Source organism: Abramis brama (assembly GCF_963993115.1).
Source record: "Abramis brama genome assembly, chromosome: 19".
Taxonomy (NCBI): domain Eukaryota; kingdom Metazoa; phylum Chordata; class Actinopteri; order Cypriniformes; family Leuciscidae; genus Abramis; species Abramis brama.
The window spans coordinates 25,902,930-25,929,796 of record NC_139981.1 but is presented as its reverse complement, the minus strand read 5'-3'; the positions used below and the strand labels follow the sequence as shown (position 1 = coordinate 25,929,796).

Here is a 26,867-nt window from a genome sequence, read left to right as displayed (position 1 = left end):
CCCATGAAATGCCCCATCAGTGTCGTGCTTTCCTTCCTGCAAGAAGGGTTGGAGCGAAGGCTGTCTCCCTCCACCCTGAAAGTGTATGTTGCCGCCATTGCCGCACATCACGACGCAGTTGATGGTAAGTCCGTAGGAAAGCACGACCTGATCGTCAGGTTCCTGAGGGGAGCCAGGAGATTGAATCCTCCTCGTCCTCCCCTCGTACCCTCTTGGGACCTCTCAGTGGTTTTAACTGCCCTGCAGAGTGCTCCCTTTGAGCCTCTGCAATCAGTGGAGCTTAAGTTCCTGTCAATGAAGACAGCGCTCCTGGTTGCATTGGCCTCCATCAAGAGGGTAGGGGACCTGCAGGCATTTTCGGTTGACGAAGCGTGCCTGGAATTCGGACCGGCTAACTCTCACGTGATCCTGAGACCCCGGCCTGGATATGTGCCCAAGGTTCCCACCACACCCTTTCGAGACCAGGTGGTGAACCTGCAAGCGCTGCCCTTGGAGGAGGCAGACCCAGCCTTGGCACTGCTCTGTCCAGTACGCGCCCTTCGTGCTTACGTTGACAGAACGCAGTGTTTCAGGACCTCAGACCAGCTCTTTGTCTGTTATGGTGGGAAGCTGAAGGGAAAGGCTCTCTCCAAGCAAAGGTTGTCTCACTGGATAGTGGACGCCATTGCTTTGGCTTACCAGCAGCAAGGTCGACCGTTCCCCCTTGGTGTGACGGCCCACTCCACTCGGAGTGTGGCATCCTCTTGGGCTCTAGCGCATGGCGCCTCGCTAACAGACATCTGCAGAGCTGCAGGCTGGGCGACACCTAACACATTCGCGAGATTCTACAATCTCCGAGTAGAGCCAGTTTCTTCTCATGTACTCGCTTCAACTAGCCGGTACTAGATTCTGCTCAGGTGTCTTCGCTTGCTCGCCATTCCTCTCCACGGACGGGATACGTGCGATATTCTCCTCAGGTGAGCCTAATAAGCCCTGAGTCTCCTCCAGCACTGACGACGTCAACGCCAGAGTTATGCCACTGGCAGCTTTCGCGCTTGGCTAGGTGCCTCCATGTGCATGGTTCCCCCTCCGGGCGACCCCCACATGTGTATTCCACTGTAAGCCTCTCTGAGCATGTGTCTTTCCCTTGGCAAGCCACCTTGCCACCCCTGGGGTTGAAATATTCCACCTGCGGCTGGACACCCCAGTGTTACTCCGTATGCAGCCCTTCGGGGTCATATGTGTATTCTAAGTCCCCCCCTTCGGGTTGGGCATGATTGCATATTTCCACTGAGATATGCTTCCCAGTGTACCTTGGTATTCCTGTGTTAAGTAGGAGTCCTTCGTCCGTGCCAGTACACGACAGGGAGCTCAGACTTACGCAGGGCACTGGAAGACAGTCGAGAGGTGGCGTGATTACACTGGGAACCCCATTCGTCGTCATCCGACGTGACAACGAAAGGGAACGTCTCGGTTACGTATGTAACCCTCGTTCCCTGAGTAGGGAACGGAGACGTTACGTCTCCCTGCCACTTCCGCTGTACCGCTGGAACGCCTGAGTTCAGTCTCGGCTCCTCAGCGAAGACATATCTGCATGTTGCTCGCGCACTTCCTTATATACCCCCTGCGTGGGGCGGAGATACGCTATGCAAATTCCGCAGACCCATGGCATTTCATTGCCATTGGCTCGTTTTATATACTCGAAGATGATAGGCTTTCTAAGCGAAACCCCATTCGTCGTCATCCGACGTAACGTCTCCGTTCCCTACTCAGGGAACGAGGGTTACATACGTAACCGAGACGTTTCTTACAATATTACAGTTTTTGTTGTTGTTGTGGAGCTACAGTTTGGCATTACAATGCCTCAACTTTGTGTGGACTTCTTGAATTTAGTCAAATCCTAAAAATCGTTCCTCATGATTTACCAGAGTTGACAACTGACATATGCATATGCTGATTCTGTCTCACTAAGATGTAAGCAGAGATTGTGAAAACAACTGCTCAGAAGCTTCCTCTGTCTCAAGTCATGATGAAAATAATGCAATTCACGAGTTCACCCTTACATCAATTAAACTGAGTAAAGATTATGCGTATTTGGCGTGTTGTCCGGGGGAGGGCTCCGAGCTTTTGCCCGAACCCAGAGTACTCCCCCGTTGTTGTAAGAGTATTTAGGACTAGAAGTGAGGAGATGGGGTGGTGGAGGGATGCTGTTAAACTGTCAACAAATGGAGGTAAGTTTGCAGTATATATATACACCTCTTACCTCGTTGATTGGGTTGATTAACAGAGTGTGGTCCACTCGTGTCTAATTAGGTTTGATTGTCTGAATGTGCTCCACATGTGTTTAATTAGGTTTAATTATTTGAACGTGCTCCTCCCGAAGTTTGTTAATAAAACATCATTTATAACGGAGTTGAAAATGCACTTTGTTAATTCTAATTTCCAATTTATGTTTAATTTCATTTTAATCATATTTTAATTATCATTCAATGATTTGTTGGGTATTTGTGAATTTTGTCTTATTGAGTTTAATTTATTTATTATATTGCTATTGTTTCCTGCGGAGATGTCGTTGCTGCATTGCTGCTCTGCACTCTCCTAAGTTGCCGTAGTTTCTGTTTCCTCCTCACAACAGTGTCTTGTGTTGTTGAGGTAGGTTGCGTGTGAAATGCTGCAGCGCTATTTTATTGTTTTCTCGGGAAATGGTGTTGTGACCCTTCAATATTTATTGCCTCAAAGTTAATACAATATTAACTAGCTGTTTTGTGCCATTTTTACGGTTAAATATAAGTATAACTCTTTTTAGCGCAATTTTCCACCGGACAAAATTGCGATTGTTAACTCATGATTTCTGTTCTGTCTGTGCGCACCAATCTTGCACTTCTATCTACTCCTCAACCAGACCACCTAGAGACTTCGGGTTTTCAGCATTATGTTAAGGAAGGTCTAATCTCGGGAACGCACAAAAAAAATCCAGGAAAAGATTTTCTATCTCTTAGTGTTGTGATCCCATGAGGTCAGAAAATTGCGCTAAAACACTCACCGAGTTTTTATTACTTGTTTTTCTTTTCGCGCCATTTTCACGCTGTTTCTGTGCAATGTAAGTAACGGAGGCTCTGCAGTCCATGTGGAGTGTGTAAATTCTGTTATTCAATGTTTAGGAGCAGAGGTGCAGATAGAAGGAAACAGTAGACCAGAAGCCAATTAATGTGATATTGTCTTCTGCAGGTATGTGTATCTTTGTTAGATGTTATACTCTTTTTGTTATCTGTGCAGTCACCCAAACCCTGGTACTGTTTAATTTTGCTTACTGAAACTGTTAGAGAGCATAAAAACATTGTTCCTCATGTTTTTTGCATATATTGTTATAATTCAAGGAGGGTTTTCAGTCTATTCTAATTGCTCCTTTGGCTAGCAATGTGCATATTAAGAGTTGATGAGATACTGTACTGTGATGTGATTTTTGTGTATGTATGGTAGAAAATGACATCTCCTCCAGACAACATGTGTCTTGTGTTGTTGAGGAGCAGAGGTGCAGATAGAAGGAAATGGTAGACCAGAAGCCAATTAATGTGATATTGTCTTCTGCAGAGCAAATAAATCTTGCAAAACCGGTGGAGTTGTCTGTCTTCATACCCTGTGGATCATAACGGATGTGGATCCGTTACACAATATCCATAATGCAAGGGAATGTGTACATGCATTAAAGTCTTACCCAATCCTGACACATTCTGAGATACCCTCACATTGACCAATTTGAACAAGTTTTCTTTCTTTCAGATATGCAATAATGTTCAAAGTATAAGGAAGCACTTTTGCTGCTCAGTGGAAATTGGTTCAGCAACAATGTTAGACAAACTAAAGCAACAGCTTCACAAACTAGTTGCATGAGAATTTGCAACTTGGTATAATTCCATCTATTCTAACAGTTATGTTAAAGTATGTCCTAAGAATAAGAATCATCTGTTTTAGTCAACTAGTATTTCTGAGTAAACTATGTAAAGCCAAACTCTTGAGAATAACCCCCCCCCCCCCCTTCCTAAAAAAGGTTTCTAAGCCCTATTTTTCTGTCTGTTATGATTGTGAGACACTTGACTTTTTATGAGATCTCTCGGCTCGATTTTCTCACAAATGCAGTTGAGCAACTTCCTCTTCTAAAACAGTAGATGGCGCTAAACTAGGGGATTAAATTAGATCTAGTCTCCTGGGAGAAGTAGCCTGGAAATCCAGACCTAAATCTAAAAGATTAATGGTCTGGCGTTGACTAATGAAAATCGCCCAGCTCAAGGGGAGGCACCAAGCGTGCATTTGAAAATCTTACTGCACGCAATTGGATAACACTACGACCAATCACAACAATAAACCCCAGCTACCAGCGGAGCTAACTGGTAGATTATACTCTTACCGTATCCGGTTGGCAAAACAGCAAAATCGTCCTTCTTGCAAAGGAACGATTCGAGCGGCGTCTTCTGTTCCTGTTTTAGATAAAAAGCCAAGTCTAACTCGTTCATTGTAGCGGCCAAAGCCGTTTCAAACAACTGGTATTCATCCATAGCCATCTTGCAATGTTTACTAATGACTTCGACGTCACAGCTCTGTCGTCATCTGTTTAGCTCGCCTCTGGCCCACCTATATCAGATAACTCGATGTGATTGGTGCAGCTCAGATCGAGATTAATTAGCATTAATAGCCACGGCCCGACAGGTGTCGTAATACCAGTTTCGGCCATGGGAGGCGGTATGCCGGCAACATAACCACCAGCCAAACATGCAATTGACAGAATCTGAGAGCTGAGATTTTTTTATATCATAACTAACCTGCTCTGTCTAGTCTGTCGGTCTCCGTGTCCTCTTTGCTTCGCGATTTTTCTGTGCGTGAGAAAATTGATGTGTGGGGTGAGAGCGTGTGAAAAGTGTTTGCGTGTGTCTCACGGTTAATGCGTGAGAGTTGGAAGCTCTGGTTACGTTGGCGCTAGCTTGGTCAACATCAGCGAATGCTGTCTGTCAAATTAATGTAATTCAAACTAACAATAAAAATGTAATATGAACAAAACGAATATGAACATATTCACTGGTAAAGGTGAAGGGGAGTAGCTTGAAGATATTCATACTCTAGAGTAGACCAACTCACTTTCTGGAGGTATACTGCCCCCATCTGGTATGGAATGTGGAGTATGAATTTATTTATTTTTACACAAGGCACCTTTAAATATTCCCAGCACTTTCTGTAACGTAGTATGCTTGCTTATCATAGGAAGTAATAAGAAATGGCTCTTCACATTAAGGTAGTAGCCTAGTGAGAACAGGGTGTTGGGGGAATTACTTTTTTTCTCTTTTTCATCAAACCGCAGTTTTTGCAAGTTCTCGCAATTTTTGTAAGTTCCCGCAATTTCATCACATAAAATTGCATAAATATCCCGCATATTCCATCGCATTTTTTAAGAAAACGTGCCGCATAATTAAGGATTTTTGCCCACAATAATCACAAACCCCCCCGCATTTTTCTGGAAGGACTGATCTATAAATGAACATGCATCCCAGAAAATTGTGTGAGTGATTTACTGTCTTGTATAGTGTTTTTAATTCTATTATTTTCTTGATACTATGTATTTTATGATAGAACCAACGGTCAATGTAACCTCACCTATACCATGTTTGGTCTCTATAAATTGGTACTTTGAAGATCAAAATGATTGTGTACATGATATGCCGATAGCTGCGCAACATATTAGTATTACAAGAATCTTTCTTAATTTCTTCATCAGAAAACCAATCCAGCTGCACATGCAAATGAGCACGCTTAAAACAAAGATTCATAAATCAACCACAGAGGAATTTTTCCGCTTGGAAATTCCATCCTTCTCATTGGTCAAGCAAACCCGGAGAGGTGGGGCCTTTCTCAGGCTTTATTAGAGACAAATTCACAGTGACCTTCCTCTCTCTTCTTCTGGCTCTCTACTGCTGCTTCTTTGGGTTGATGTCTGTGGGGACCAAAGGCCCCGGCAGGCCATGAACACTGTCTGCTATCCTTTCATTCTCCCAAAGGAGTCAGACTGTATTTTCTTCAGTCCAACTCAGAAGAAAACTGCAACCTTACCATCACTGAATGGGCAACGATCAACTCTCTTGGCCTTCTCGGTACGTTCAGGGTGCCGTGCTGTCCTGCGTGGCCTCAGCAGGCCCCAGGGCAGCAGCCCTCGACTCACAACCAGCCATGTGCTCATTCAGGAGAGAGAGGACTCTCACAACCACAACAGAATCAAGAACAACCTCAGGAGTTTGGACAACGTCTTATTTCAATGCAGAAGAAGTCCATCGCAACTCCCAACATTTGCTCTTTAGTTAATAAAACTAGTTATTTAGTTAATAAAACAGTACGTATTTGGTTCTGATTCTCTGCTTGCAACAAAGTTTACTTTACGATTTAGATTTTGACTACAGGCTCTTAGTACTGTACAGTAAGAAAAGACATTTCCCTTCCCCGGAATTGAATATTTCTTATAATTAATAAACAATTAACAAAACAATTAAAGTGTTCACAAGACGAACAGGTGGGTTGATTGTAATATTAATTTTACTACAGTAAGTTAATTATATTAACTGATCCAAATATTCATAATCAATTACAACCAGTTATTATTGATTATTAATATTTCATAGAGCTAATTCATTACATCTTTTTGTAGTCTTTGGAAGGCCAAAATAAAAGTTTTAAGCTGTTCCTCGCTGTTTTTTTTGTGTGTGTATTCAAACTGGAAGTCATTTTGACCCATAACATAATGTTGAAACTTATGTTGAACTTGTTGAAACTTTTTTTTCAACATAATAGTTAATTATTTTAGGAGGTGTGAACTGAAGAGGTGATGGTTTCAGCTTCTCCTCCATTTCATCATGTCTTTTCAGTGATTCTGATTAAGTATTCATCGGTTTTAATCCTTTCATGACTTAATGTTTTTAGTCTGTAAGATATGTTAATACATTGAATTAGGTCATTTCTGTATTGGTATGCATGAACACAAAGAAAAAGTGTTGATCAATTTGATGCATGCATAAATACAAGCACTAAAAGGCACAGATAACATAAGAAAGGCTTGGACTGGCTGGTACTGAGGCCTATAAGGTGTTTTAAGCTTGCCACAGTTCCTCAGGCAACATAAGGTGGTTTATACTGACATGTTTATACAAATAAGAAAGTACAAAGTGACACAATATATGCATAACCAAATATTCTTAAACACAAAACAATAGTGGGACGCTTAAATCATTGGTAATGATAGTCATGTTAAAGAAAATAGCATGCTGATGTCTTTACACTCAATCACATGTTTATTTAATTAACAAGTTGAACCAAGTGATTGTATGATACACAGAACTAAACACAGAATCATTGCATCAACATAGACCTCCTATGCCTAACTGTTAAAAGTGGTAAGCTTAAATGCCAGTCCAAGTTGTACTTTTGTTCTTTGTGCCTTTTAGTACCTGGATTTGTACAAACAGTTTACCTGTTTATTTCTTTGTTAATGCTGAAACTGTAGGGACACAGATGGTTTTTACAAGTCTGGTTTTGACGTGTGCTTCTGCCTTGAGTAAAATAAACACATTGTCCATATTTTCTGGTTAAAGTTGGATATGCCAATCCATTTGGCATTGCAAACAATAAAACAAAAAGAAAAGAAAAATACTCCAAACTTAACTTCTACTTTCTACTAACAAACAAATTATTTGATTCAAGATAAACTGCTACGGGCATGAGCACAGTCTTGCATGATATGCTGCACAGCATGCTCGACACGGCAAAAAGTTTTTTGACCTTCCATTGTGCTACCTGTAACTATAAAAACAAAAACTCAATATAATGGCTCTAACAGAAACATTTTTATGTTTAAAATTATATTTGTGGATTCCTGCATTCCTAATGACGCTGTTCTCTTACGAGAGGTTCTCTCGTATTGCGTAAGCTTGCTTACGCTGCGGGAAAGTCTTCTTTTCTCGAGATATTGAAGCCAAAATTATCCTTAATTCATATTTTGTCAACGCAGTGCAGCTGCGGGCAGCTGAGCTAGAGCGGCATACTGCACGCTCATTGGCTGCCGCGCGGCAACTGCTTAAGCCTACCAGTGAGCCTGGCGTGACGTCACGCCCAATGAGGGCGCGCGCCCTCGCGCGTCACAGCCCGCCAGAATGGGCGGCGTCAGAGCGTATATAAGGAAGGCTCGTAGGCTATATTCTCTGATTTCTGTCTTTTCAGCGAAGCACTCGCATCGCTGAACTCTGAGAGGAAGCCGTCGCCGTTGTCCTGCAAGGAACAGCTAACGAGCCAGCTTAGGACAGCCTGAGGAAGCCGGTCGAATCTCGCCGCCTTCAGCCTGCCGTGCCAGCTCAGCTATCCGGCGATATCCTTTATAAAGCTCTTTTTGTGTGTTTTGCTTCCGCAGCACTTTCTAAAAGAGCGGAGGCGTTGTTGCAAATGCCTCGCACCACGTGCGGCTCATGCCGCTCTACGCTCAGCGACAGAGACCGCCATCTTATCTGCGCTCTCTGCCTGGGACGGGACCACGCAGCCGTCGCGCTTTCCACGGGCGGCTGCACCTTCTGTGAAGAGCTGCCGATGTCGACCCTGCGGGCTCGACTCGCCCTCTTCACAGAGCCTGCTCCAACCGTCGTCGGGCCGCGGAAGAAGAAACGCCGCTCTCAACGACCACCGGAGCCCGAGACTCGAGCCAGGGCCTCGCCGGAGCCTCTCCTGCGAGCCTCGCTCTCTCCTTCTCCGCCCCCGCTTCCCGACGCGCAGCCGACGGCTCTCGCCCTCGATGCCGTCGCCTCAGGGGATGAAGCGGATGACAACGCGCTACTGGACACGTGCTCGTTAATGGCGTCGGACAGCGAGGGATGGTCCGGTTCTGTCCGCTCCGCCTCCTCCACCAGAGCGTCCAGCAGGACTCACGCCAGTGTGGACGCCGAGCTTCTCGGCCTCCTCACTTTGGCAGTCGAGCGCCTGGGCCTCGAATGGTCTCCGCCAGCGGTGTCCCCACCCAACAGGCTCGACGGATGCTTCCTGCCCGCCAGTCGACAAGCGCCAGCGTCCAGACCAGCGCCTTTTTTACCGGAGCTTCACGAGGAGCTTGCTAAATCGTGGAATGCTCCAGTTTCGGCCTCAGCAGCTCTTTCCCGCGTGGATGGAGCCACGGAGAAGGGGTATGACCGGATCCCACCGGTCGAACAGGCGGTTGCAGCGCATCTTTGCCCCCCATCTGCTAGATGGCGTTCAAAGACTGCCCTCCCGTCTAAGGCCTGCAGGGCTACTTCGGCGTTTGTCAGCCGCGCTTTCTCCGCCGCTGGGCAAGCCGCCTCGGCACTGCACACAATGGCGGTCCTTCAAGTTCTCCAAGCCGACCTCCTCCGCCAGCTCGACGAGGGAGAACTGGATAAGTCTGCCTTGACCGACCTGCGCAGTGCGACGGATCTCTCCCTTCGCACGACAAAGACAGCGGCCCAAGCTATCGGACGTTCCATGGCTTCGCTGACCGTCATAGAGCGCCACCTCTGGTTAACGCTAGCCGACATGGGGGATCAAGAGCGGTCCGTGTTTCTCAACGCCCCGCTCTCACCCACCGGTCTCTTCGGCCCTGCGGTGAGTGGCCTCGTGGACCGCTTCTCTGAAGTACAGAAGGCGTCACAGGCCATGAACCTCTTTCTGCCTCGCCGCTCGAGCTCCGCTGCAGGCCGCTCTAACACTCAGCCTCCTGCACGCAGCTCCACGCAGCGCCCGTCTCGACCTCCAGTTTCGCAGCAGCGCCAGCGCGGCCGACCTAGGTCCCGCTCCACCAGCCAGCACAGGCCGCTACCCCCGCAGGGTCCCCGGCCTAGAGTTTCGCTGAAACCCGAGCCTGCGAAGTCCTCCTAGCACTCGTCGAGAGGAAAAGACGGTTGAGTCCCGCCGCGGCCGGACCGCCGTCAAAACTAACTTGTATCCCTCTGCCAGTCCCCTTGATAAAGGCTACTGCAGTAGTGTCCACCACAGCCAACGAGCCAGTTTCTCAACTCTCTCGCCTGCACACAAACGCCGTTTTCACGGCGACCCAGATAAATCAAATAAAGAGTGTAAAATCTGGTCATTCGGCTCACGCCGTCAGTGTTATGAGTGTAGTAAACATGCCCACGCCCCAGTGTTCATTGCTACACACAAGCACAATCCCCCCTGTGTACCCCACAGAGTGCACTCACATAAAGCGCGCTACGGCCGCTCGAGTGTTAGTTGTAGGTCACGTGCCCACGCCCCAGTGCTCACACCTACACAGTGCTCGCTCTGTTTCACACATTCGGGTTCCAGAGCAACCCGTCACCGACTGTGTGTTAATAAAGAGCCCTGTGCCCGCTACACAGCACGCACACTCTCATGTGAACACTCACGAGCCCGCCCCGCTTCCGCGCCGCGAGCCGTCACACACAATACTCTCTCACAGCGTCACTCAGCCGGTTGCCGCTGTCAGCGAGCCCCCGTCTCCCCTCACTGCCACTGCGCGACTCGCGCACATACCGCCACAGGTTCCTTGTCCCGCGCTGTATGGCGGGCGGGACCCGGAGGCGATTCGACCCCTAGCTATGAGTGCGAATGCATGGAAAGCTATTCCGGGAGTGTCGAAGTGGATACTAAACACAGTGATAAAGGGCTATTCGCTTCAATTCGCTCGCCACCCCCCGCGCTTCCGTGCCCGGGTCGAGACTCAAGTGAAGGCGGATGCAGCTCATCTGCTTCACGCAGAAATAGCGAATTTACTGCACAAAGGGGCGATAGAGCGAGTTCACCCGCCGGTTACCGAGGCAGGTTTATACAGCCGTTATTTCCTCGTACCCAAGAAAGGCGGAGCGCTCAGACCTATATTAGATCTGAGACATTTGAACAAAGCGCTCATGAAACGACCGTTCAAAATGCTCACGACCAGTCAAATCCTCGCGCAAATTCGCCCGGGGGACTGGTTCATCTCTCTCGATCTGAAAGACGCGTATTTTCAGATTCAGATTATTCCCCGTCACAGGCCATTCTTGAGATTCGCCTTCGACGGTCAGGTATATCAGTACACCGTCCTGCCGTTCGGCCTGTCCCTGGCACCCCGTACATTTACGAAGTGCATGGATGCGGCTCTCGCACCCCTGAGATCGAAGGGAATGCGAATTCTGAACTATCTGGACGATTGGCTCATTATAGCGCACTCAACAGAGGAACTAGTTTCTCACAAGACAGCGCTTCTCGGTCATTTGGAAAGCCTGGGTCTTTCCATAAACTGGGACAAGAGCTCTCTAAACCCCAGCCAGTCTATCACTTTTCTGGGTATAGATCTGGATTCGGCGGCGATGACGGCCAGATTGTCAACACAGCGCGCGTGCTGTGTTCGACACCTCGCCGCTTCCATTCAAGTGGGGAAAGTTTTTCCCCTGAAAACGTTTCAGAGGCTCTTGGGCCATATGGCGTCAGCCGCAGCGGTCTTGCAGCTGGGCTTACTTCGAATGCGCCCGCTTCAATGCTGGCTAAAGTCAGAAGTGCCCCGCAATGCATGGTTTTCGGGCCGTGCACCAGTCAGGGTGACTCAGCGCTGTGTTTCAGCCCTGCAGCCCTGGCTGGCGGCCGAATGGTATCAGCGGGGAGTGACGATGGGGGTCATCGCACACCGCAAAGTGGTCTCGACAGACGCGTCCAACATGGGTTGGGGAGCGACTCACGAGGGCAGTCCGATTTGCGGCCCATGGTCGAACAGGGAAAAAAGCCTTCACATAAACTGTCTAGAGATGCTAGCGGTCGAGAAAGCGCTGAAGCACTTTCTACCGCTTCTACGGGGACACCATGTGCTAGTTCGCTCGGACAACATGTCAGTGGTGTCTTACGTGAACCGCCAGGGCGGAATCAGATCCAGAACCCTGCGCGCTCTCACAGAGCGCCTCCTATTCTGGGCTCAGGGCCCGCTGCGCTCCCTAAGGGCAGCTCATGTACCCGGTCGTTTGAACGACGGCCCGGACAGACTGTCCAGGGACAACGTTCCCCCAGGGGAATGGTCTCTACACCGCCAGACGGTACAAACGCTTTGGCGTCGTTTCGGCGAAGCGGAGATCGACCTCTTCGCCGCGAGCGAGAACGCTCAGTGCCAGAGGTTTCTCTCAAAACACGAGGATGCGCTGGCCCAGACCTGGCCCAGCGTTCCGCTGTATGCATTCCCACCGATCTCGATGCTGCCTCAAGTGCTAGCGAGGATCAGGGAGGCGAACTGCGCGGTGCTCCTCATAGCTCCGCGCTGGGAAAACCAGTCGTGGTTCCCCGAGCTAATGAGACTGGCAGACACAGCCCCATGGCCGATTCCGGTGAGGAGAGACCTTCTCTCTCAAGCCCGAGGATCGATTCTGCATCCCCATCCAGAGCACTGGTCTCTGCATGCGTGGGAAATCAACGGATATTCGTTGATCTGCCAGAAGGGGTAATTAACACGATCACGCAGTCCAGAGCCCCCTCGACGAGGCGGCTCTACGCGTCTAAATGGTCGGTGTTTAGCAGATGGTGTGTGGAAAAGGGTTCTAATGCTCAGTCCTGTGGAGTCCCACAGGTGTTAAACTTCCTACAAGAGATGTTGGACGCGGGCAGGTCCCCCTCCACGCTCAAGGTGTACGTCGCGGCCATAGCAGCGTTTGCCGATTCGGCGCGCGGCCGCTCGCTGGGCAGGAACGAACTCGTTACCCGCTTTCTGCGCGGGGCCAGGAGGATGAACCCTCCTCGGCCCCCGTCAGTTCCTATTTGGGACCTGTCCCTGGTCCTAGAGTCCCTGAAAGGGCATCCCTTCGAGCCGTTGGACTCTGTGGAGTTGAAATACTTGACGCTTAAAACCGTTTTTCTGCTAGCTCTGGCTTCAGTCAAACGAGTGGGTGATTTGCATGCGCTGTCCGTCAGCGCGTCATGCCTCGAGTTTGGTCCTAACGACTCGTTAGTCATTCTCAAACCGAAGCACGGTTATGTCCCCAAAGTGTTAGGTACTCCCTTTAGGGCTCAAGTCATTACCCTATCGGCCCTGCCGTCATCCGGCGGCGAGGAGGGTGTTAACCGCCTTTGCCCGGTCAGGGCGTTAAGGTGTTATGTTATGCGTTCTGCAGCCTTCAGGCTCTCAGAGCAGCTTTTCGTCTCGTTTGGAGAGCGCGCTAAGGGCCGCGCCGCCTCGAAACAGACGCTATCCAGATGGATAGTGGATGCTATTGCAGCAGCATATGCATCAAAAGACCTGCAATGTCCATTGGGCATACAGGCTCATTCCACCAGAGGCATGGCCTCATCGTGGGCATGGTCCAGCGGGATTTCCATTCATGACATTTGTATGGCGGCGGGCTGGGCATCCCCCTCTACATTTGTTAGGTTTTATAACCTGGAAGTTCCCGCCCTGCAGGCTAAACTTCTGTCAGTCTAGTCGTGTGCATATCCTGCTCATGTGCGCAGGCTGTATTAGCGATTAGCTTGTCTGTTGAGCTGCACGCTCAGGGTATCAGTATGCATAGACCGGCCGTGCCGTTCTTGTGTTCCCTAGGTGTGCTTATGAACATGTGTTGGCCCGCACCGCTGGCCACCTGTCATTTCACCTCTATGCTTTTCATAAATAGTCATATGTGATCGTTAGGCGCGCACGGCGTGGACAAGGGGTTCCCGCAGCGTAAGCAAGCTTACGCAATATGAGAGAACCTCTCGTAAGAGAACGATACTTGGTTACTCACGTAACCTCGGTTCTCTCTAGAGAGGGAACGAGTATTGCGTTCCCTGCCGTGCTTAAAGCCTATAGCTCGTGTCGCTTCATTCGACAGAAAACAGAGAATATAGCCTACGAGCCTTCCTTATATACGCTCTGACGCCGCCCATTCTGGCGGGCTGTGACGCGCGAGGGCGCGCGCGCCCTCATTGGGCGTGACGTCACGCCAGGCTCACTGGTAGGCTTAAGCAGTTGCCGCGCGGCAGCCAATGAGCGTGCAGTATGCCGCTCTAGCTCAGCTGCCCGCAGCTGCACTGCGTTGACAAAATATGAATTAAGGATAATTTTGGCTTCAGTATCTCGAGAAAAGAAGACTTTCCCGCAGCGTAAGCAAGCTTACGCAATACTCGTTCCCTCTCTAGAGAGAACCGAGGTTACGTGAGTAACCAAGTATCGTTCTCTTTTCCCTTCAGGCCCAGAAACAGTGTCAGCTGAACTCACAGAGGCAGTCCTTATCCATAAATATTTCTCAGAGGGCCACACATATGAAGTGATCCTTGATTTTCTTGGAACAAAGCATAATATTTTCCTGAGTCTGAGCACCTTAAAGAGAAGGCTAAGGAATGCAGGCCTAATAAGGAGGACAGAGCATACTCCCATTGACACTGTGAATGCCGCTATTACACATGAACTGACAGGCTCAGGTCAGCTTTTGGGTTACAGAGCTCTGTGGGAGACATTGCGACAGAAGTACTTCCTGACAGTTAAAAGGGATGATGTAATGCATACAATTCGCAGACTGGATCCATCTGGAGTTCAACTTCGCCATAGGCACAGATTTGTCCGAAGAGGATACATTACAGCAGGACCAAACCAAGTGTGGCATGTTGATGGGTATGATAAGCTCAAACCATCTGGTGTTGCCATGAGTGGCTGTATTGATGGGTTTTCTAGGAAAGTGATGTGGCTCAGCAGTGGCAGCTCTAATAACGACCCAGGGCTAATTGCTTACTATTACATGCAGTGTGTATCAGAATTTGGACTTCCAGCACGCCTCCGTGCACGCGACTGTGGGACATAAAATGGCAGTATGGTAGCCATTCACTGTGCATTAAGAGCACAGCATACAGATGATTTTGCAGGAGCCCTCAGTCACATGTATGGCACCTCAACTGCAAATCAACGAATTGAAAGTTGGCGGTCCTTTTTCAGGAAGCAAAGGTACAGGCCTTTTAAAGGTAGGGTAGGCAGGATTTTTCTAAAAAACTTTTTCCCAAATTTGTTTAAACTGTCTTTATATACCAATACATAATTAAAATATAAGTACTCTGAAAAAGAGAGTATAAAAATCGAGTGTCTGTAGTCCTCTCAGGACTTCAATAAACACAGCTACTTATTTCCATTCAGAACGAATGAAATGATTGGCTGGGCGACTGTCACTCTCCCTCGCTACCATGGCTACCACCCCTGCTGCTAAAGGAGCTGCCCACATGCGCGCACCCATTTGGTGACTCTTTTTTTTTTTTGGAATCAAACTCAATATATTTTAAACTTTACCAGTACCCAGCTAGCAGGGAACGTTCTCAGAACTTTTGCTAACATTCCCTACAAGTTTGGTTAATGTTCTAAAGAAAACATTTGAATGTAATGTTTACCGAACATTTTAAGGATGTTTTCTCATTTTAAAAAATGTTCCTATAACGTTATATGAAAACTAAGATATAACATTTTAACTGCAACATTCAAAAGATGTTTTGGGAATGTTTCTGAAGTAACAAGTTGTACTATGATCTCAAAATATCATTGTCCCTATGTTTCATTATAACAAAAGAAAAACGTTCTCTCTGTCACGTTAGGAAAATGTTTTGAGGATATCATTGAGAGATGAGATGTTTAATGTTCTTTATAAAACGTTCTTCTAATGTTACGAGTTAACAAAATTATAACATTTTATTTGCAACATTTTGAGAATATTTTGGGAATGTTGTTAAAGTTAAAGTTTGTACAATGATCTCAAAATAACATTGTCCCAATGTTTCGTGAAAACAAAAGAAGAACATTCTACTTGCAACATTTTGAGCATATTTTGGGAATGTTGCTAAAGTTAAAGTTTGTACAATGATCTCAATATAACATTGTCCCAATGTTTCGTGAAAACAAAAGAAGAACATTCTACTTGCAACATTTTGAGCATATTTTGGGAATGTTGCTAAAGTTAAAGTTTGTACAATGATCTCAAAATAACATTGTCCCAATGTTTCGTGAAAACAAAAGAAGAACATATACTTGCAACATTTTGAGCATATTTTGGGAATGTTGCTAAAGTTAGAGTTTGTACAATGATCTCAAAATAACATTGTCCCAATGTTTCATAAAAACAAAAGAAGAACATTCTACTTGCAACATTTTGAGCATATTTTGGGAATGTTGCTAAAGTTAAAGTTTGTACAATGATCTCAAAATAACATTGTCCCAATGTTTCATAAAAACAAAAGAAGAACATTCTTCTTGCAACATTTTGAGCATATTTTGGGAATGTTGCTAAAGTTAAAGTTTGTACAATGATCTCAAAATAACATTGTCCCAATGTTTCGTGAAAACAAAAGAAGAACATATACTTGCAACATTTTGAGCATATTTTGGGAATGTTGCTAAAGTTAAAGTTTGTACAATGATCTCAAAATAACATTGTCCCAATGTTTCGTGAAAACAAAAGAAGAACATATACTTGCAACATTTTGAGCATATTTTGGGAATGTTGCTAAAGTTAAAGTTTGTACAATGATCTCAATATAACATTGTCCCAATGTTTCGTGAAAACAAAAGAAGAACATTCTACTTGCAACATTTTGAGCATATTTTGGGAATGTTGCTAAAGTTAAAGTTTGTACAATGATCTCAAAATAACATTGTCCCAATGTTTCGTGAAAACAAAAGAAGAACATTCTACTTGCAACATTTTGAGCATATTTTGGGAATGTTGCTAAAGTTAAAGTTTGTACAATGATCTCAATATAACATTGTCCCAATGTTTCGTGAAAACAAAAGAAGAACATTCTACTTGCAACATTTTGAGCATATTTTGGGAATGTTGCTAAAGTTAAAGTTTGTACAATGATCTCAAAATAACATTGTCCCAATGTTTCGTGAAAACAAAAGAAGAACATATACTTGCAACATTTTGAGCATATTTTGGGAATGTTGTTAAAGTTAAAGTTTGTACAATGATCTCAATATAACATTGTCCCAATGTTTCGTGAAAACAAAAGAAGAACATTCTACTTGCAACATTTTGAGCATATTTTGGGAATGTTGCTAAAGTTAAAGTTTGTACAATGATCTCAAAATAACATTGTCCCAATGTTTCGTGAAAACAAAAGAAGAACATTCTACTTGCAACATTTTGAGCATATTTTGGGAATGTTGCTAAAGTTAAAGTTTGTACAATGATCTCAATATAACATTGTCCCAATGTTTCATAAAAACAAAAGAAGAACATTCTTCTTGCAACATTTTGAGCATATTTTGGGAATGTTGCTAAAGTTAAAGTTTGTACAATGATCTCAATATAACATTGTCCCAATGTTTCGTGAAAACAAAAGAAGAACATTCTACTTGCAACATTTTGAGCATATTTTGGGAATGTTGCTAAAGTTAAAGTTTGTACAATGATCTCAAAATAACATTGTCCCAATGTTTCGTGAAAACAAAAGAAGAACATTCTCTCTGTCACATTAGGAAAATGTTTTGAGGATATCATTGAGAGATGAGATGTTGAATGTTCTTTATAAAACGTTCTTGTAATGTTATGTGTTAACACAATTAGAACATTTTACTTGCAACATTTTGAGGATGTTTTGAGGATGTTGTTGAGATAACAGATTATATAATGTTCTCAGTAAAACATTGGCACAATGTTCCATAATAACAGGAGGAACATTATCAAAACAATGTTCGTAAAATGTTTTGAGGATATCACTGAGACCTGAGATGATGAGTGTTTTTAAAAAAACGTTCTTGTAATGTGACATGTTAACAAAACTAGAACATTTTAAATGTAACATTTAGCAATCAAACTACACAATTATTGTTAAATTGAGCTTGCTGGTCAGACAGCAGGCCAACAGGGTTCATGATGGAACATATGGTGCGTTTAAGTCCTCCTGGGAAGTTTGTATTCATGAGGTTTTACAATTTTTTTAACGTTTTAAATTAATGAAGCCACTGTAAACTTTATCATCACATATTATACTGTTATATATTAATGCTATCATATTTTGTGCAGGCATTAGCTTATTTCATTGTCACCGCTGAATACCTAAGTATAGTGGTATCCCACAATGTTTCCCACTGACACGCCCCTAACTCTTCAAGATCGGGGTTAAAGAAAATCCTGAGCTTCCTACTCATATTCTCATCATTGTGTTGGCGTTCAACTTGTAAATACGATCTTTATGACATGACTTGAATGCACCAATAGCTCTAGCTTAATTAGGGACAATCCATACAAACACTCTTTTCTAAAATACATTACAGACTGTCACAGTGAGAAGTTATTCGTCCTGTATCAACGCTATAAAGGCCTAACCACTGCAGTCAACACCTTGGAGTCTATCCATGCTGTTAAATAAAAGTCTGTAGACAAGGGTTAGGGTTAGAGTTAGGGTTAACCTTAACCCTTAATTTCTAACCCAGACCCGGTTTCACAGAGTTTAGATTAAGCCAGGATTAGGCCTTAGTGCATTTAATTAGCTTTAAAAAATGTGCCTTAGAAATAAGAAAAAAGAAACATTACTGGTGTGCATCTTGAGACAAAACAATGGCACTGACATATTTTAAGATTTGTCAGTGCAAGTTGCTTTCAGGTAAAACAGCTCAAACGTGCATTTTAGTCTGGGACTACAGGCTTAAACCTTGCCTGTGAAACCCGGGGTATATGTTGCAACTTGTATAGAATTATGCCAATGTTAGCAAAGTGTTGCGTTGGACAGAGGATTAACCCTAAACTAACAGGTTGTGTAACAGTGCCACACAGGGTGAAAAGCAAGTTGACATTATTAGGCATAAGAGTGTTTCTAAAGGAAAGGTCAATATTTTGTTAAAGTGCAAAAGGATCATTATGGGTCACATGAATGTAACTCTAATGTCACCATGACACCAATCCATTATTTTTTCATGTAGGTAGGTATACAGAATTGTATATGAATAGCCTACATATGCAATGTTTGCTCTGTTTAATATATAATATGTTTGCTCTTTTAAACTGCTGTTGGCAGAGCAGTGGTAAATATAATTTTGTTATATATGGTATATATTATTTATGTTATTTATTATTATTATTTATATGTTATTGTAAGTTTTTTTTATTTTTATCATGCACTGCAATGAAGACACCATTTAACCAATTGATTAAATATAACAGCCAGCTTACAAATACAACTAAATAAATAGCACGTGCACATTTTTTTCATATTCTTTCTTTTAAAACATGTCATCTTTTCCTGTAATTGCAATGTTACCACATTATTGGCTGTCTCTTCGAGTTGTTTTGAGCATGATTGGTTATTCAGACTGTCATCCAGGAATCTGGCCAATGGCAGCTATGCGCGCCTTTTACTGGTCAAGTTTGAATATTCGTCTATTAGAGTGTGTGTGTGTGTGTGTGTGTGTGTGTGTGTGTGTGTGTGTGTGTGTGTGTGTGGGATCTTCAGTACTAGCCTCCTTCGGTTCTGTGGCTTTTACATTGTTTAAAACATGGATTATTTTGCATCGTACTGTTACATTTTTATTTTGAGCGAGTTGCGGGATGTAAATGGACAACGAATTTTAACAACGTACGTGTAACGGACATATTGCAATCTGCGGAAGGTAAATAACTTTATTTTATATAAAAATACATTCTGCTACATCAAAATATAGTGTGTTAAATTGAGAAGCCAATTTTAAATGCGATTAGAGCAATATCGACATTATGTCAATGTTTCAGGCTAAGCATGTGTAAATATTGTCAGCTAACTTAGTTTTTGATAAAAATAAATAAAAAAAGGAGCTATTGTAAAGCTGAACTGAGAACATTGTGTCTTTATACAGAGAGGAACTCGAACCACACTATGAAAACTAGGCTTTTGAATATTGTTGATCGCGGGATATCGGCCTAAGTTACCGTCAAAATGATGAGTCATCATCATAATATGTTTTTGAGCTGGTGAGTAAAATTTTGCAAGCTTTTGCAAATGTCTCTTTTAGTAAGTAAATACAAATAGCTAATAATATTGCTGTATGTGTGTGTTTCCCATTATCTAGGAATTTTGGGAATAAATATTATCCAGCCACAAGATCTTCAGTTGCGGTGAGTATTGTCATAGTAAAATACACGTGAAATAGAGGCAGAACATGTAAACTCTGCTCAAAGGCACACTGTTCCAAACCCTCCAGACAATATTTTACCTGTCTTCTTGATATGAGTTTACGGGCCTAGCTGACCCAAACATAAATGTCCTTCCAAAATGAAATTATTTTCAAACCTGTATGACTTACTTCTGTGAAACACAAGAATGTTGGGAATAAAACAACATTGGAACCCATTTTATGGAAAAAAACAAAACAGTGAAGTCATTTCTCAAGATATCTTAATTAAGGTTATACAAAATAAATTCATACAGTTTTGGAACAACATGGAGTACCGGTAAATAACGAGAGAACTTTTTAGGACATGTTCCCAGGGTCCTTTGCTAAATTAACCATGGTTTTTATTATAGTAAAGTGTAGAAACAATGTTTTTATGGTGGATTGATTACAATAATTTATTACCATTTAGTTAGTGTAGCAAAACCATGGTTAATGTTAGTAAGGGTTCTCCAGATTTATATAGCCTAACACTTAAGGAAAACATAAAAAATGGTCCTTTGTCACCCAGATCAATAGTCTGTTAACACACATTAACACACTTTTTAAATTTTCTTAAGATCAAGCATTGGAACAATGTTCACGGAGCAGAACAGGCACCAACAGAGAAACAAGTCCATCACTAGTAAGTATCCACTGCATTTTATAAAACCGTAGTCAATTTTAAAGGCACAGTGCACTCCAAAATAAAAATGATCTCTTTTTTTCTCCCTCGTGCCTGATTTATATCTGTCCCAGATTTATATCTGACTTTCTTTCCACAGAGATTTTTAGAAAAATTATCATTAAAGAGAATCATATAAAGAGAAATGTGGGAGGAGCTTGAATTTATTACCTAGCCCTGTTTGTTTGAACCGCGAGAGCCGTCAAAGCTTATGCTACTCCTACGTCATACATCGACAAGAGGCTTTTATAGTCTACACGTCGGACGCAAGCAACTTGCAGTTTTGCCCCCACCAACAACGCATAGTATTGCATACAATGGTGCGTCGCGTATCAAAAACTGGGACGACACATTTTGCTACGCATAGATGCATAATGGCGGCCGAAGTGTAGCGATGCGTAGCCTTGCAGGCGCGTATGCGTAGCGATGCGTTGACTCTATAACTCTTTGGGCGTAATTTGACTTGCATATGGCTGTCTGCTGGAAGCTAGTTATTTAAGTCGATAAAGTTATAAATATGGTAGGGCTGGGGGAATTAACACGTTAATCTTTGCGATTAATTTGAGATGCATAACGAGTTAAAAAAAAAATAACGCAATTAACGCAGCACTTTTTTTGCCTCGTTTTAATGACTTCCTGTTGCGGAAAAGGCTGCAAAATATGCCGTCCCGCCCCTCCGTGTTCGGCGATCAGGTTTTATTCTCACGCAGCTTTCATGAGCGGGTCTTTTCCGCACCGCGCTCTCCATTCCGTGTGTGTGTCGGCGCACTGACACACACACACAACATTGAGCAAACATTGAGCTCTTTGCTCAATGTTCTGCTCCGTGTTTGCGCTGCGTGTTCTGCTCTGTCGTTAACGGCCCAAACGCTCCAATCATGTACCGATCATGCACTGGAAAGCAAAGTCAAATAACGTGAATTTTCTCAGTAGTAGACTTCTGTGAAATAGCCCTACTGAGCTGGTATAGTCATGCTGGCAACAATGGTAAAATTACCTGCTCTGATCACATGCTCTTGTAATAATAGCTTTGTAGGACTATGTTTTATTTTGATAATTAGTAAAAAAAAAAAATATAATAATAAATTGTTAAATTGATTATGTTGATTGATTATTGAAAAATAATAATATATTGATATATTGATGTTTAATATTATTTTAATACAGGGCTATTTTCTGTTCCTTTTTTCCTGTGTTGTTTAATTAGGTTATTCTAAGTTTAAATATTGATGATTACAAGCTTGGGGGAAATGCAATTAATTGCATTTAATTACAGCAAATTGTGTAAATAATCAGTTACTTTTTTTTAATCGATTCCCAGCCCTAAAATATGGATATGTTTCTTACACGAACGCATCACTTCGCTTCACCTTTCGCCTTTATTAACCTGCCAGAGCCGTGTGGAGTACTTTTATCATGGATGGATGCATTTTTATGGACTTGTCAAAAAAATCCCACAGGGAGCTACAGAATAAGAAATCTTTGAAGTCCACTTTTTTACTGTCTGTTTCCATCAGTAAAATTACCGTTTTTTTTTGTTTGTTTTTCTCTCAGAATTGTGAGGCAGGAACACACAATTGCAAGAAAATATCAGAATTGTGAGCTGTCTTTTTTACTCCCCTCAGAATTCACCCTTCGAGGGAGTTTGATTGACAGGTATTTATTTTTTACATTTCTATTTTACAAAAATTATTTTTTTTCTACAGAAATTACACAAATTAAACGTTGAGACTTTGTTTCATATCAAAAGTAACCTGCTCTGTCTTGTCTCGGCGTTTAGACGTTTCAACGTTTTTTCTTTGATCCGCAATGTATTTTTCATTGCGTGACAACATGATGTGTGGCGTGAGAGCGCCATGGCTTGTTGGACATAGCAACAGTAACTAAAGGGGGCGGGTCTTTGCAAATTGCATTAACCATGGCTGCCTGTTAATTATCACTGGACTACTTCGCTCTCGCATCTCCCAAAAGTTTTTTTTTGTTTTGTTTTCTTGATTCCATTTTAATGGTTTAATTAAATTGCTATAACCAATTATTTAAAATGTAATGATTTAAGCAAAACTTTCTTCAAAGGTTAAACCAAACTTTTATTTGACGGATTGCCGTGTAGACCTTTGAGTCTCTCTGTGTTTTATGATGATAGTTTTTCTCAAATGAAGCTAAAATGCTGCTGAAGAGCGGCTGTATTGATGAAGTGCATTAATGTCCTCATATAGAAAAGACAGCAAAAACAAAATAAGCCAGAATTGCTTTTTTTTCTCAGGTTTTACTAATTTATCCTGTGATTCTGACTTTCAAACAGCCAATTGCGAGTTTATATATCGCACTTCTGAGAAAAAAAAGTTTGAATTGTGAGTCGCAATTACCTTTTTTAAAAATTGTATTCCATGGCGGAAACAAGCTTTCATATGCACAGACAGTAGCTCACATTTAACATGCAGATTGTGCGCACACAGAAACCTACTGGAGCACAGAAAGTTAGTGTCAACACTGTCCTGTGATTTCTCAATAAGAAACTGCGTAGAAACAGAAGTTATAGCATATTTCTTTCTGCTTTTGAAGTAACTAAAACTTACAGCTTAGCTAATAGCAAAGAGACGATACACAGGTATGATTAAATCACACTAGAAATTGTTCCATCGCCAATGCATTCAAATGCAGTTCTACTTTATCTGTATCTGATTTAAAACAAGCAGAAATCTGTAAGAAATGTAACAATCCATAGACAATATAACTGATGAAAATGAGCTGTTCGTGAGCAGAGCAGTGCAAAAGCATCGTGGGCAGTGCTGTGACATGCTGCAGCTGTGCTCAAGGTGACCTGAGTTCAAGGTTAACACTTCTCAAGCCAAGTTTGTAGTTTGTTAAAATAATTTAGCCTCTAGTTGTGTTATTAACATGTATATAATGGATTAAGTATATGTTTTAAATTACAGAAACAAAATAGATACTCATAAGGTATCATATTTATACTTTTAAATAAACTAATCTAATTAATTTCTGATTAATAATTAGGCTGGCTAATTTTGAAAGTTTTCAAAGTCAATATTGCTTGTGATCTTAATATGTAATATGTATTTGTATTATTTTTGTTTACACTGTTGCATGATCTTCTTTTATAGGCTATGAGGAAAAACTCTACCATGCACACAGAGAATGGAGCTCAATTCTGCTAACTGGGATAGCAGCTGAAAAACAAGAAGAGAAGAACAGTAGAACACCTATTAATGCAGATGACTTTATTCTTTTTCTGCAAGAACCAAGACAACCAAAGACTGATGATGAGCGCTCTGAGCAAACAGCAGTCAAGACTTTGACTTTACTGAGTTCTTCATGTAATGTTGGGCATCTACTGTACGCAGAACTTATAATAATTTATGTGGATGCCATTCATAATCCTGTTAGATTTTTGTTTTATTTTAGAGATTAATAAAATTTTATGTTTTAACAATGTTATAGCTAAGCATTTTTTATGTTTAAGAGAACATTTTGGGAACAAAAATAAAAACACCCCCTGAAAACTTTCTAAGAACGTTAGAGAATAATGTTGTAAGAATGTTACACCTAAACATTTGAATAATGTTTTTAAATAATGTTATCCGAACATTTAAAAGAACATTCTGGGAACAAAAATAAAACTATCCGCTTACAACATTATAAGAACGTTAGAGAATAATGTTATAAGAATGTTATTACTAAACATTTTAATAATGTTTTTAAAAAAATGTTCTCTAAACATTTAAAAAAACATTCTGGGAACAAAAATAAAACTACCCGCTGAAAACATTATAAGAACGTTAGAGAATAATGTTATAAAAATGTTACTACTAAACATTTTAATAATGTTTTTAGAAAATGTTCTCCAAACATTTAAAGAAAAAATTCTGGGAACAAAAATAAAACTACCCGCTGAAAACGTTCTAAGAACGTTAGAGAATAATGTTAAAAGAATGTTACTACTAAACATTTTAATAATGTTTTTAAAGAATGTTCTCCAAACTTTTAAAAGAACATTCTGGGAACAAAAATAAAACTACCCGCTGAAAACTTTCTAAGAACGTTAGAGAATAATGTTATAAGAATGTTATCGCTAAACATTTTAAAAATGTTTTTAAAGAATGTTCTCAAAACTTTTAAAAGAACATTCTAAGAACAAAAATAAAACTAGCCGCTGAAAACTTTCTAAGAACGTTAGAGAATAATGTTAAAAGAATGTTACTACTAAACATTTTAATAATGTTTTTAAAGAATGTTCTCCAAACTTTTAAAAGAACATTCTAAGAACAAAAATAAAACTAGCCGCTGAAAACTTTCTAATAACGTTAGAGAATAATGTTAAAAGAATGTTACTACTAAACATTTTAATAATGTTTTTAAAGAATGTTCTCCAAACTTTTAAAAGAACATTCTGGGAACAAAAATAAAACTAGCCGCTGAAAACATTTATAGAACAATACATGCTAATGTTCTTAGAACATTTTTAGAACAAAAAATTTCTAGCTGGGTATCGATATGCTAGCTTGATAGTGAGTAGGCCTACTAACAGCCATGTTAGTTGTTTATATTCATAATGATGAAGTTAGGTATTTTATTACATGTGATTCTGACATGATGTCACTACATGCACTGCGCTCCTCTCCGCTCGGCATCGCGCATTCATGTGTTTTGGGGGCATGGCTTTGGAAGGAGCCCAGAAGGGAGGGGGGGGGAGTGAATGGAAATAAGCAGCTGTGTTTATTGCAGTCCTGCGAGGACTACAGACTACAGTTTAAACAAATTTGGGAGAAAGGTTTTAAGAAAAATCCTGCCTACCCTGCCTTTAAGATTAATCGCAAAAACAAAAATGTAATGCTACTAATTAGTCAGTCATGTGGGGTTTTTGTGTGTTGTCACATGACCAAGGGTTTAAGCTGTGCCACAACATATATTATAACACTAGACTAAAATGTAATGCAAATCTTTTTCCTGATGCTTTGTTTTATTTACACTGATGTTTAAAATTATTTTTAAAAATAGGAATACAGTTTAAATAATACCATTTGTTTGAAACATTTGTTTTAGAAATCATTTCCATATAAAATTTATTAAGCACTGAAGTAAAACATTGTGTATACTGTCATTTCATCGTTAGGACCCATTTCTTGATTTAACTCTTCAGTGACCTGAGAGAGAGGCACCTTTTCAATGGCAGCCATGAGCATAAGTGCCTTCTACGGTATGTCTTCTTGAGCATCTTGTAGAAGGACTTTGATGAGTACAGAGAACTTTGAAATAACCACACCATCCGACCTGTTCGTCAGTCTCAATGTCATTCTGGTAAACCAGAAGCAATGTATCACCTGCCTCACAGGTTCGTATTAATCCATGCAATGTGTGACCATTTTCAGTAAAAATCAGATTGCATTTTCACGTGATTAGATTTAATCATTAATTATATATATATAATTATCGCAGAAATGTAATAATTAATTATTAAATCATACTATATGATTGCCTATAGCTGACGCAGAAGTGTATAGTGGAATGTCTCTGAAATTTCTACTTGGACCCTTTCCACAAGTCCCTCATTTGACGATTATCCTATTATTTTAAATCAGAAAACAAGATCGATATTTAAAAAATAATTCAGATACTCATTGACAAAAAAAAAAAAAAACACCATTCCACAACAAAGATGTACAATGCACAAAGCAAAAGGTGGATTTTTCAGATTCAGTACCGCAAAGTGCCTTTGTAGTAGAAGCAAATATAATGACCATATTTGACAACAGAGGAGGACCTCTCAGTCAACCTTTGGCTGATTTGTCGTCAAATTCAAAACCATTAAAAAATTTAGATCTTGGGTTATAATTTATTACAGCTGGGGAACTGACTTGCATAATGAGCTTTTTTTTTCACCTCAGCCTTTGTAGTTTTTAATTTGAAAATTTGTAATGAGTTGACTCGTAGTGTTTTGATTTCTGATTGGCCTTAGGTTTGATGCAAGGGATTGTGGATTCCCAGTGTCACAGGAAGTCATTCAAGAGTTTGAAGACATTCTACCACCGCAGTGCAGTCTTTGTGGTGATGGTAATCTCCAAGTTCATTTTGCAGACTTAAGCCGAG

At 41.9% G+C, this 26,867-nt stretch overlaps 1 long non-coding RNA gene across 1 annotated transcript; it reads left to right on the top strand.

Annotated features, from left to right (window-relative positions):
* Positions 1-18,971: 18,971 nt before the first annotated feature.
* On the top strand, positions 18,972-24,808 carry LOC311069900. Its single transcript, XR_014603573.1, has 6 exons — positions 18,972-19,561; positions 19,784-19,898; positions 19,997-20,042; positions 20,659-20,723; positions 22,317-22,418; positions 23,885-24,808. It is a non-coding gene; the product is annotated as an uncharacterized lncRNA (long non-coding RNA).
* The last annotated feature ends 2,059 nt before the right edge of the window (positions 24,809-26,867 follow it).